This window comes from Acromyrmex echinatior, chromosome 9 (genome assembly GCF_024713525.1).
Source record: "Acromyrmex echinatior isolate Ae372 chromosome 9, ASM2471352v2, whole genome shotgun sequence".
Classification (NCBI taxonomy): Eukaryota; Metazoa; Arthropoda; class Insecta; order Hymenoptera; family Formicidae; genus Acromyrmex; species Acromyrmex echinatior.
This window is the reverse complement of record NC_141860.1, coordinates 3,693,520-3,707,182: the sequence shown is the minus strand read 5'-3', so window position 1 is coordinate 3,707,182 and position 13,663 is coordinate 3,693,520. Positions and strand designations below refer to the sequence as shown.

Below are 13,663 nucleotides of genomic sequence, written 5' to 3'. Positions count from 1 at the left end.
TATGGAAAAGTTAGCTTGTTCATAACGGTTCATAACATCAATTCAGTTTCGAATTTTTTGTAAAATTATATTAAATATTTTTTCGGAAACTAGGCCGTGAGATTTTTGATTACTCAAACAGTTGCACGATTTATATTTTATAATATTTACATATCATTTTTAAATTGCGTATCGTTTACTATTAATATTGATCATGAATTATGTAATTATAATATTCTATAATAGTAATTTGTTTATTTAACTTAATTATGAAGTTATTAGTTTTTGAAGAATTAATTAGTTATTAATATAAATTCGTGTATTAGTTATTAATATAAATTTGTATGTAAAAACAAGAAAAATATATTTACATACATATTCATTTTATTATTTGTATAATCTTAAAAAGCGAATATTTGAAAAAAATAACAGTTATAAGAAGCTTAAATATTTAAATACGCAAAAAATTCTGCAGTGAATACAAGTTGTAAAATCGTTTATTCACATACATATTTTTTAAAATGGTTCCATCACTATTTTTAACTTGTGCTCTTTGCCCTAAAGCGATATTATTTTTTACTTGAATTTTTATTTTTCATCTTTTTCTCTTTTTGGTATTACATGCTCCCGTTTTTTTTGCTCGGCATTTTTTTGGCGTTATGCGCTCGAATTTTTGATCGCATGTATTTCTACTTATGAGAATTTATTATATAAGCTCCAAGATACATCCCGTATCAACGTATTTTTATAAAATATATTTAGTATTCATTCTTTAAATTATCTCATTTTTTACACTATTTTACACTTGATTTTACAGTATCAGATTGTTCCTTGCTCTGATGAAATAAATTACAATGTTCACGAAAATGTTCACAAAACGTTGGCGTTCTAATGATGCATCGAGACACAGAAACACATAGCTTCAATCTTTTTTGTGCTAGTTGTATCACTTCGGTTCCTTGAAATTAATTAGTATCTTTTAATTAATATAAAGCAAATAAGTCTCACAAACCCAACATCGATAACTGTGTTGACGTCAACTCCAGAAAATTAATAGCCTTCAATATTTTATTTTTATTATTGTTTAAGTAAAAAATAATGCAGTAAAATCGCATTGAACATGGTTTGTTCTTACAATTTTATCGAAATTTTTACAGATAATTTCACAAGTTATACCTTCATGCATTATTTGATTTAAACCGACAAAATAATTTAAAGAGATTTAAATTTTAAATCTCTCTCTGAATACACGGTTTTACTTATTACGGTTTTACTATTACGGTTTTACTTATTCTAATGGAGTTTGAGTTTAGAATAATGAATAGATTTTTCTTTTCCCATTTTTTTAAATATTTATGAATATAATAGGCAATCTTTCTGAGGGTACGAGATAATATAATTACCTTATACGATGTAGCATCATTCGCGGATATATCAGCGCATAAATCAAAATTAAGTCCGAATATTGGGCCAGGAAAGCTGTTACGATCTCTGTAGTTAATTCTGACTGATTTATTGCGATATATCCTTTGAGTGATCGCGATAAACCTCGGTACGGATTGTGCACGATAAGCCGTTGGTCGTTTGATTATAGGCCTCATTCTATTCGATTGCTCGTGAATTGTTTTACGATGCCATATAAGGGTGAGAAAAACATAAGAGTGGAAAGCAATATACTTATTTTTCGAAAGTGACATATGATATACAGGATGTTTCTAAAATAACGCTCACTAATCATACAGTACTATTCCTAATAAAAGAACTGAGTCGAAAAGTTCTACCATTTTGCAATTTTCGCAATAACGAGATATTAATTTCTAAACATTACCGAAATTAAACTACAGATAAAATCGATGTATAAGACAATTTTCAGATATTTTTCAGTGTTTTTTATGAAATATTTTAAAGATGTTTCTTAAAGAATTCTTAAAGATACCTTAAAGTTTTCTTACACGTTGATTTTAGACATTTTGCTCATTGGGAAACTAAAAAAAAATATTGCGAAAATTGCAAAATAATAGAAGACTTTTCGACTCAGTTTTTTATTATAGGAATAGCAGTGTATGATTAGTAGGCGTTATTTTAAAAACACCTTGTATAACTGTCGATTTTTTATATTTTGTTTTTTATATTTGAAATTAGCCTTGTCGTAATATCGATTCAGCGCGGAACTACGTTTTAGCGGAGAGCAGATAGTGATGTAACGCTGTCACTCATGGTTATAGATTAGTATAGTATATCGATATACGATTCAATGGAAAACACGATTCTTTGGCGTAAATCATCTCCGTAAAAATATAATCGACGCTGTTTGAATGGAGATGGGAAATTATTGCACATAATAATATATAACGAATTAAAGGAATTGATAAATGCATAAGAGAATTTTAAAATTATCTTCTCGAGAATAGAAATAAGAAAAGATTTTAACATAAAAGTATGACACTCCTTGTGAGACACAACGGACCATGTCTGGGTGTCGCTGGCAGATGTTCAATGGAGGAAGCCGTCTCTCAAGTTTATTATTATGGTTCTCCTTAGAGGAGAAAATATATTTGGTCTTTCGATTAGAAATATTATTTTTTACGATTTAAACTTCACAATTATTAATTCATATTTAAATACATAAAATTAATAGTAAGCAAGTAAGACAATAAAAAATTTTTTTATTTTAATATAAATTATACTTAATATACATATATAATATTTTATGTATGTAAATATAGAATTGTTTTACGTTTCTTTTTTCTATCTAAAGATTAAAGGAAAGTTGCAGTTGCAATTTTGTCGTAATCCATCATATAATTTTCCTTCAGTTCGAGAAAACGAGAGGCTGCATTATTACACTGCAGTAAATTAATTATGTTTTGTAAACGTCAAGACAGGAAAGTGATTACACCACTAACGAATCTCGTGAGGATGGTATTGTTGTATTGTTCACGAGACTAGATTAATTGCATTGCGTCGATCGACATCGATCGATAGACTACAGTCTTCTAATCCTCACTCAGATATCACACAATAAGACAAAATTACACAGCTCATACTTAAATTAATAATTAGTTAATCCAGTCAATCCAGTTGAAACATTCAATGGATAAGCTAGTTTAAATGTACTGTCAGAAGCAACAAAGTTAAATTAATTAATATTCATAAATTGCAAGTCATGATACTTTCTTTCCCGTATTGTTAAAGCAAATAATAAAAGGACATTATTAAAAAATAAATAAGTAAATTTAAAATAAAATAAGTAAATAAGTAAAGTAATAATCAAAATAATAAATTTTGTTTAATAATTCATGATTTCGACATATATTATGAACGTAGAATGAAATTTTACTTTAAATTTTAGATTACAAACATTGCAACATAGCTAATTTTGCAGCTTATAATTTAAAATATAGGTATCTTGTACTTTGTACTTTAACAACTTACTGTATTTTATCAAGTAATTTTAGTGTGCATAGTCATATACTATATGGCAAATATTACACATTGTAGTACGGAAATCGCACAATATACGATTAATTGTAGCAATCGATTAATTGTAATGTGGAGATATAACCGATTTCAATCCGCATAATTTCCTATTTTTTTTATTTTTAATTTATCCGATTATTATGAAATATTTTGTAATTGATTCCACATTAAACCATTTCAATTTTTAAAATCTACGTATATAATCATCTATCACAACACATGATTAATCGATCATTCTCCAAATTGTTCATTACTATCGTAGTGCATCTATATGTATAATCGATGTGGTTTTGCAACACGGCTGCAATTGCGGTTGTAGCGATTTGCGCGCCAAAAGTTATTAAAAGTACTCGCGGGTATCACATTTGTTGGCTGCTGAATGTAAATCGCAAGAAGTTGCACATGTGCATGCAACGAGTCGCCAGCAGCATGATTTTTTTTTTTAGATAATTCATTCGTTACGACCACCAAAAGAGTTCTGGAAATTCGCCTTATTTTAGATAATTTCGAATTACCTTAAATTCGAATTAACTTAAATTGCCATAGACACATCCATGCAAATATAACTGTTTTATAACACTCAAATTTTTAAGAATATAAACATTTTTACTACTAGTTCTACTATGAACAATGTCGTAAGCTTTAAAAATACTTTTTTCTATTTTTGTAGTTATAGTTATAGCGAGGAACATACCGAATAAAGTGTTTGGTAAAAGTTTATGAAAGAAAAATATATGTTATGTCGTGAAAATATCTGAGAATTAAAGGTCGATAACGACAAGTCGAATTTCCGAACCGTGAATTTTTTTCCGTTATTGTATCGACATCGAATTCCCATTTACGAGAGAGACACGACGAAAGAACCGAAAATTTTTCAACGAAAAGGTTTCTGGCAAGTCATGTATTGCTTAGGATTCCTTGCTTTCAAGAGGGTCAAGCTTAAATAAAGAAAGATTCCTTCGCAAAGCATATCTTCGTATTTTTATAAGTAGTTTTTTTTTACAATTTTATTATACAAGTGACAATTTTATATTAAATTTTTTACATAACTTGATAGTTATAATATTGATAGTTATAACATTGATTCTTAAAAGAATAGATCGAGAAATACATCAAATAAGATATCTCATCATACAATTTATCAAACTGAAACAAGTTGTAATTTTGTGTCCTTGTAATCATATTTGAAGTGCTATTAGTAATCATCTATGTGTCGTTTAGGCGGCACATAAGATATACGCTAGATGTGCGGTTATTTATGAAAATGATTGTGGATGTAAATGGGTTAATAGCGAGAGCTATTAAGTTATAATACTATAACACGTTACTATTTTCGGTAATAACTAAATTACGTATACGTGAAACACATTAAATCTGTTTAATTATTACGAAATTGTCAAATTAGCACATCGTCTTTCAGCTATTATTTGTTCTTTTATTATAATGATGTTGTTTGCTATTCGGATGAATTATTTACAGCAAATTCGATTGAACGTTCTAGTATGTCGATGCATATTAAAATCATTGTACAATGATTTAGTCTGAGAATATAAAAGCACAATGCAAATATTTCGTATCATAAAATTTTATTTATAGTTAAGTGTATTGAGGATATGATATATATACTATTTAATTCTATGTTTAATTTAATTTGATTATATTTAATTTAATTCTATGTTTATATTAAATACACACATCTTTACGTCAATTTGTGTACAATGTGCACAACGTGTTTGACTTTAACGTACACCAGTTCGCTAATTGTGAGAGTATCCATCCGAATTTGCTACTAGTATATTTGGATTAAATTGATTCTTGTATGTAATACCATGATTTATATTTAGGTTTTGGTACTTAACTCAAATAAAACCTTGAAATTGTCTATTAAATACAGAATTCTGTTTTTTAGTTTCTAGAGTAATATAAAGTTATAATAAATTGTAATTTTCATATTTTATTTTCCTATCCGCAGGTTTTATTGAAACACGTAGAAAAAAGAAAATTGAGGTGGAATATATAAAAAAATATAAAATATTATTATTACAATAGCAAACAAATAATTTCACTTAATACAAAAATAATTAATAACGAATAATTGCATAACAAATAATTTTTATCTTTTGCTTTGTATATATTGGATATAATAAATTAAAAATAAATTTTCGTAACAATGTAGAGTCCGATACGGCTGTTAATTCACTTTTATTATTATATTTTATTTTTTATTGTTAAAATGTGTCAAATTTAATTTAATGTGAGTCCTACTCAATCATATCGTTATTTTATACTAAAACTATAGTTATATTTGACACTATACAGTGTTAATTTGACTATATAATGCCAAATTGACACGATACAATGTCAAATTTAATTATTGTTTTAGTAAAAAATAACGATATATTTGGTAGGAGTAATGGCAACTCACATTAGATTAAATTTGACACTAGATTTAACAGTGATATGGCATTAAATCAATAGTTATCGAATTTGAACATTTTGAGAAATATGATCTAGAAATTTGAAAAATAGTCACAACTTATCAATGGAGTATCAATGTTTGGCTAGAATTCAAAAACATAAAGAAGTTTGTCCTCGAACGCGTGGAAAAGAAGAAATATAACCGTGATATCTCTCGGTATTCGCACACACCGAGTATCGTAGCAGAAAAATAAGCGACGGCTATTATTCACGCGGTTTCCACTGGTCGCGGCGCGCCGCACCGGTCCAGTTCGTGTAATCACAATACGGATGAAATCTCACTATTTGATATAACGAATTGCCAGAGAGTTCAATGGACAGTCGATTCCCAAATGATCAAAATATTCTGTCAACCTCAGTATATACACATTTGTTCCGTGAGAGATATTATCACTATATACGTATTTTATAATAAATAAGTTGTGGCTTTCCAGCAAGAGATATAATGTAACACAATATCATTATTATTTCATCTTTATTTAAATTGACAAACAACAAAGTACAATAATTCACCTTATGTTGTACTATTTGCGTCTCTTGTTGACATGAGCAATCAGGAATTGTATACAAAAAACAAATAGAATATAAATATATATATATATAAAGTTAAAAGAAATTAGTATTCAATATATTTCTTTAATTGAGTTTTTATAATTCATCGAATATATAATCGAATCTTTAACATTGTTATATTTGTCGCGCGATTAAATCTGTTATTAAAAAAGAAAGATCTGTTTACATATATCTTGATTTAAGAATTAATACGAAGAATGTAGGAATTAATTTTAAAATATTCCATTGAAAATGTCAGAAAGCACATAGGAAGGGGTGGGTATTTTTCACTGAAGAAATATGTTCTCGTTCTTTACGTTCTCAAATGTTGGGGGAAGATATTCTAGCTCGAAATCGCGTAACGCCATTCGCATTGCTGGTTCAATCGAATTCCTTGGAGAAGCTCGAAGAATTGTATTTTCTCTCACATAGAACGAAATACCGTATACGAGTTAGGAGATTTACGTCGTGCGACGTAACTCTGAAAGGATTATACCGCACAATATCGGAAGATATCAATATTCATCGTTTAACCATATGTATTTGTGATTTAAAAAGAATTGAATCACAGATTTTGCTAGATATAAATAAATATAAAAATATCAAATTCTTTCAATACTATTCATATCAATAGTATTAGATAGAAGTATTTGATATTTTCATATTTATTAAAATCTTTCTAATATTATTCATATAAATAGTATTAGAAAGAATTTGATATTATCATATTTGTTCATATCTAGCAAAATCTGTGATTCAATTCTTTTTAAATTTAATCATTTTTAACATTTGTTTAATATCGCCATCAATTTTGAATAATTTTTAAGGAAGGAAACAATGTTTTTTAAAAATGTTTTTTGGAGTGTTAAGTTTGAATATATCATCAGAAAAATTCCATCAAATCCGAATTTTTAAGATGTAGCATGTTAATTTTATATCGTTTGTTTAAGCATGTCAATTAATCGATTTTACGAGACGCATGTCTGATACTGTATGATAAAAATAATTTCTCGCAGTTGTGAGTCCAATCTTCTTAACAAAACAAATTCTAGGAATCTTTTCCAGGTTTATTAGAATTTAAGTTTTTCTCTCTTGCTTCTTAAATGATCAAGTCAAATGGCTATCGGTGCCCGAGATTCTCAGGATCCGTAAATCTCATTTGTTTTTACAGAACGCAGCAGTTTTTCTTTGAAAATCGACGATAAATATGCGGCCAGACGATTCTGACGATCGCAATCGCATCATTCGCATGCTAAACGAGAAGATGAAGGATAATCCGTCGTCACCGAAGACGGATGTAGAGTATTATTTTAACGACGTCTGAATAACGTGCCTCTTAAATCGACGAGAGTAAGACAAGAAATAATCACATCGCTTATTGTGACACCATTTAAAGAAAAATATTTCCTGATTTATAATCTGATTTAAAATTTTTCAATTACTTGCAGGTATATATTCTTTCTTCCATTACATCTTTTTTGAATGTTGAAGAGCTTATTTTTTTTAAATCTTTAATTTATTTCTAAATATTAAATTCGTATATTTGAACAGAAAGGGAAATTATAAAACTAAAAATTATAAAATTACATTTTTAAATAGGATGATGTAAAAATCAATCGGCCAATAATGGCATCGAGATAATTTTGTCAAACGTGCATGATGGCGTTTCAATGAAGCAAAGGCAATCTGCGATGAAGTGAAGCTTGTTAAAATATTCGCAAACGCATATTAATTACGTTTCATTCGGTGGCAGCGTGCAAATCAACATTGCTTGTTTCAATCGCTGAATGTCAAATTTTTAAATTTCAACCACGTTGCTACCTTTGTGGATTTATCTTTTTCAAACGTGAACCTTTTAATAGGATCATGTCGTTTGTATTTTTTTATTCGATTCGTCTGTGTAAAACGCTAAAGCGGTAATATTTATCTCGTTTTCTGATTTGTTTGACTGTCTCTCAGTGCACTATATACTCGGCGTTTCAACGTTTTCGACTCTTAAATAGAAAATTGCCTGAAAATTCATGAAACTTTTTATATATTAAAGTATAATTTGGTTAAAATATTACGTTAAAATATTTAAATATTTTTTAACAAATGTAGCACGTAATGAAAAAAATTTGTTTTTCAGTGATAGCTTTGAAAAACATTTCAAATATTTATTAAAGTAATCGATGTAAGGATTAACAACATTTTGTATATTTTTCTCTGTTCTTGAATATTTACAAACATTTTTAATATATCTCATTAATTTTATATATTTTATATCAGTTTATTTTATTTGTTTTGGGAGAAAGCTCTTACTCATCGTACTTTAAATTCAAATTTTTTAAATAAATTCTCGCATGTATCTCTTTTTGAATCTCTTTGAGCTTTCAATCTCTTGATTCAAAGCTGTTATCGTGACAGCGATAAATTCAGGGCATACATAAAATAAATAATTGCTTTTCCTAAATGGGAATATATGTCATATTGTTGCCAGAAGATGCCAATACAATGACATTAAATTTCATGAATATAATATAGAATTACGTAATATCCTACAAGTTGAACAACATTGAGAAATCGATCGCTTACAATTTCTTCACAAAAGCACTAGCAATAAGACTTACTACATAATACTTTACTTATCCGTACAGGTTTACCTTAAAAGATATTGTACGATACGCGTGAAATCTATCTCTTTAAACATATGATGTAAACGAATGCTGATATGCATGATTACGTTTTTGATATAGAAATGATTTTTTAAAATAATTTTTTTAAATTTACCTCTCTCTTTTATAATTTTTTAATAACGTTTTTATATCTCTCATAACAAGTCAACTTTTTTATACAACACAAATACAATTTGAATAACATAAAATTAAGTTTTTTATATTTCTTATTAACTGATAAAATTCTCTATTTTTACTCAGTTCATTAATCTTCTAACATTTCATATCTCAGTTATGTAGAATAATACGTAATTGCTCGAAATGATACTATTCATTAAGATTATCCGAATTATTGCTTTAAATCTGAAATATTAATTGAGATTTTCTGGCTTAAAATAACATATCGCTGCTAGAAAACGCTGATAACTCGTGCATTTTTAGAGAAAATTTTTGCTATTATTTTAATTTATTATTTAATTAATTTTAATTTATTATTTTGCTATTATTTTTTCGCTACCTCCATATGATTGCACTATAAGCCATAAAAAGCAGCAGTTATGACGTATGTGTATATTTCGGTGTATATGTACACACACACACACACACACACACACACACACACACACACACACACACACACACACATATATATATATATATATATATATACATTATTCAGAAGATTAAAGAGCTTTCAACATATCCCGACTTATTTCACATAGGATAATATTGGAGTATCATGACAGGGAAGAATCTAATATTCGTCCATCATACCGAAAGGCTTTCAAGCTCTGCCAATGACAAACTTTGTAATTTAAGGCAGTTCCAATACGTTACTAAAAACTTGAACCGATTGAGGACGATGCAAAACTGTCAATCCTGTAAAAGTTTTTCGTCGGGTATTCGATAAGAATCTTGACTTTTGCTTTGATGGTTGCTTGTTGAGATGAATTTGGCAGGACATACATTTGGAAATTCAAGGAAATAAATTTTCGTTTTCTGCAAACTATAAATTTTCTGTAAAATTTTCTGTAGGAAGAATCCATAGAATCGCATTATTAGGATATATTTAATATCCTTAAATAATTTTTTATAGTTAAATAATAATTTTTTAAATTAAAATTTTATAACACTATCATTTGTCACCACTTTTTAATTTTATTGTTAAATATCTTGGTGCATGATTTATTTAATATAATTTAAATTTACACAAAACTAAGTTGAAAAACAAGAATGTTTAATTAACCTTAATTCAGTTTACTATTAAACGTTGCAACGATAGCATCGTTTAAATATAGTTGAGAATTTTGCTCCAAAAACCGTCGCTTGTTTAAAAGTTCTAGATGATAAGCAATTTAATTTTCTAAAGGCAGTGATAGAGTCTGTGTACGAGGTTGAACATGATGCAATATTTCAGTAACCGCAGTACATTATTTACGCGAGAGTTTAACTTTATACATATATCGGCGACAACGAGAACTCGAAAATACTTGGCGGCCAAAGTTGCATACAATTTTCGCGCGTAATAAATCGCAAATGTTTTTCTAGTCGTGAGCCCTGGCGATCGATCGCTTCGTCGAAACAATATATATATAGGGTGTCTCATTGTTATTGATTTTGAGACTAAAATTAAAATTAATTTTGTAAAAAATTTTATACATTATTGTTATCATCATTATCATCACGCGCAATTATTGCCAATGATTTTTCGATTTTCAACATTAAAAATCTTAATAATTAAAAAAAGTTCCAAAGTATCGTTATCTTTGAATCCGTTTAATTAAATTGAATTAAATAAAAAACTGAGATGCTTTATGTACAAACAAATATACTGTGATTAAATTTATTATATTAAATTTTTATGATAAATAAGTTGTATTAATTGATTAGATTATTTTTCAATTATACTTTTAGTAAATGACTGTTATGACTGAAATTTTATTAAAAAATCTTTATTTATTATCTATTGCTTCTAAAACACCCTATGTACATGATTGTGCGCACGTAGAATCGTACTTATATCAACTCTTTGGTGAATCATCGATTCGACTAGCCAAAGCGGAGCCAGAAGCCAGACACTTGGGTGCCAACGGCAAAATCTGTAAGTAGTACTATCATCTGACCTTTTCCTTTATTCCGGCCGCAAGAGGTTTTAACCTGGTCCATAGAAAATTGTAAAAGCGAACGGGATAGGGTGAAAGCGCACTGACGTTTTAATCCCGAGTAGTGGCGGATTTACTTTTTATGATAAGATCTATTTATTTTATGCGAGAGTAGTTAAATGCCATAAGCATCTAATTTATTATTTTTAATATTTCATATCAAATGGAGGGAAAATTGAGGTTCTGCAAATGATTTTGAATCACTACACTTTTATAAAATGTGATTTAAAAGAAATCAATGTGATACATGTATCAAAATCTGATGTACATCGAATATTTAATAAGATTGAAAAATTTTATATTAGAAATTATTATATATATACATATATATATAGACCATACCATTGTTTACTCTTAGAAATAATGGTAGTGTTAACTTTTTAAATTTTTGACCTGAATTTATAATATTTAAGAGAACAAGTTCTTTCATCTCCATTATGAGAATTCCTTTACCACATAAGTTCAGTAAAAAATTATGTAAGAGATTTTATGCGATTGATGTTTCTTTCGTGGCAGATATACTTGCAACGCGTGCCTCGGCGAATACTGATCGTATCTCGATATTTTCTTCTTGGCGAAACTTTGCATTTTTCCTCGGCTCATTCACATTTTTCTAGAGTGAGAATGGCATTCTTCATCCACGCGATTTCCATACATGTCATATGTCTTTCGTTTATACCATTCCATCTTCCGAAGAAAACATTATAAATATAAGATTCCTCTCGACATTGCTATACATTATAGATTGTATTGATAATGAAACATAAAAGTACGAAAATCAGAGAGAATTGTATCATTTAGATTTTTTTTAGAAAGGTAACAAATTATTAAATTTGATATTAAATACTTATTTATTACTTGACTTATTATTTGTTTAACGAAATATAAAATTGTTTTAAATTATTAAACATCTTTAAAGAAAAAATTTAATATGACTATCTTTTTTATTAAGTTAATGAGAAAAAGATAAAAAAAATATACAAGAGACAGCTTATACCTGGATAATAAATATTTGTATACGTATCTAGATAGCACAAAATTTGAAAAATATTCTTTTTTTATTTGTAATTTACGAATTTCAGTTTCATTTCATTTCAGTTCTAAAAATATTCCTGAGAATCTCAAAAGCTTTCACTTTTATATTATTATCAATCGTAAGTTTTTTTCACAGATTTAAAATATATATTTTTTCTAATCTTTTTCCATTTTTTAATTTTATATAAGAATAAATCATATATTGATTTTTATGCAAATTGAATATTACTTTTGTTAAATATAACATATGTATATATAAATATGCATATAAATATATTTATATATTTTCTTGAATTCTTTTCGAATGTATCAGTTATATTATATTCTTTCTTTTTGTACAAATAAATCTTTTCTAGCTTTTTCTGTAAAGATATGATATAGTTTCTGATCTCTGAATACACATGTTTCAAGATTCAATTTCTATGTATGCATATCTCTACTTGAAAGACTTTCTTCATTTAAGAAAAAGGTTCACAAATGAATTTTTTTTCCTTTATAATCGCACCAAGGCTTAGCGACTGAACGACGAGTGTGTCAAAAAGAAGAATTTATTTTATGGGAAGGACATTATGTCTCATTTTATCCTCGAAGATATAAAAATGCAAAGCTTTCACAGTGGCTTGTATACATTTAAATTACGAATTTACATTTTGCATGTAAAACATGCAAATCAACAGGTATACAAAAGACACATATGCAAACAATTTTATATCTACATGTAACTGTATTGATAAATTATACATTATACTTATATGTAGTTATACACGGATATTTTATACAAGATATTCTGTAACGCTTTTGAATTTGTTTAATGTTTGAATAAATTTAGAATACAAGTTAATTCAATATAAGAATGATTACGGTGTAGGTGATATATATATAAAAATATTTATATATATAAAAATATTTTTCCACCTTCTCTCTCTCTCTCTCTCTCTCTCTCTCTCTATATATATATATATTCGTCCGATCTGTTGTTTTGCGAAACTACAGATGGCACGACATTGATGACCCTCATCTGAATAAAATATGGCTTAATATCTCTCTCTGTTTTCATCCTCGCCTCTCTATGAACAAGAAGCATACGTGGATGTACTAAAAATTTCATTTCGAGGCCTAACATCCATCATATTTTTCCTTAGAAAGTAAATTAAATAGAATAAAGAAAAGCACTACCTTAATAATCAGACACTCTCTTTTAAGACTACCGTAAAAAATATTTTTCCACCTTCTCTCTCTCTCTCTCTCTCTCTCTCTCTCTCTCTATATATATATATATATATATATATATATATATATATATATAGAGAGAGAGAGAGAGAG

General features: G+C 27.8%; 1 protein-coding gene across 3 annotated transcripts in view; it reads left to right on the top strand.

Moving 5' to 3' along the window:
- LOC105148812 (uncharacterized) overlaps positions 1 to 13,663 on the top strand; it is an 85,377-nt gene that overhangs the window by 41,993 nt on the left and 29,721 nt on the right. The window contains exon 3 of one of the 3 annotated variants that reach the window (XM_087409891.1): positions 7,661 to 7,839. The exons of the other annotated variants lie outside the window; for them this stretch is intronic. The gene's annotated coding sequence lies outside the window, so the exon portion shown is untranslated. The remainder of the gene's footprint in view (positions 1 to 7,660; positions 7,840 to 13,663) is intronic. 3 annotated transcript variants of the gene reach the window in all.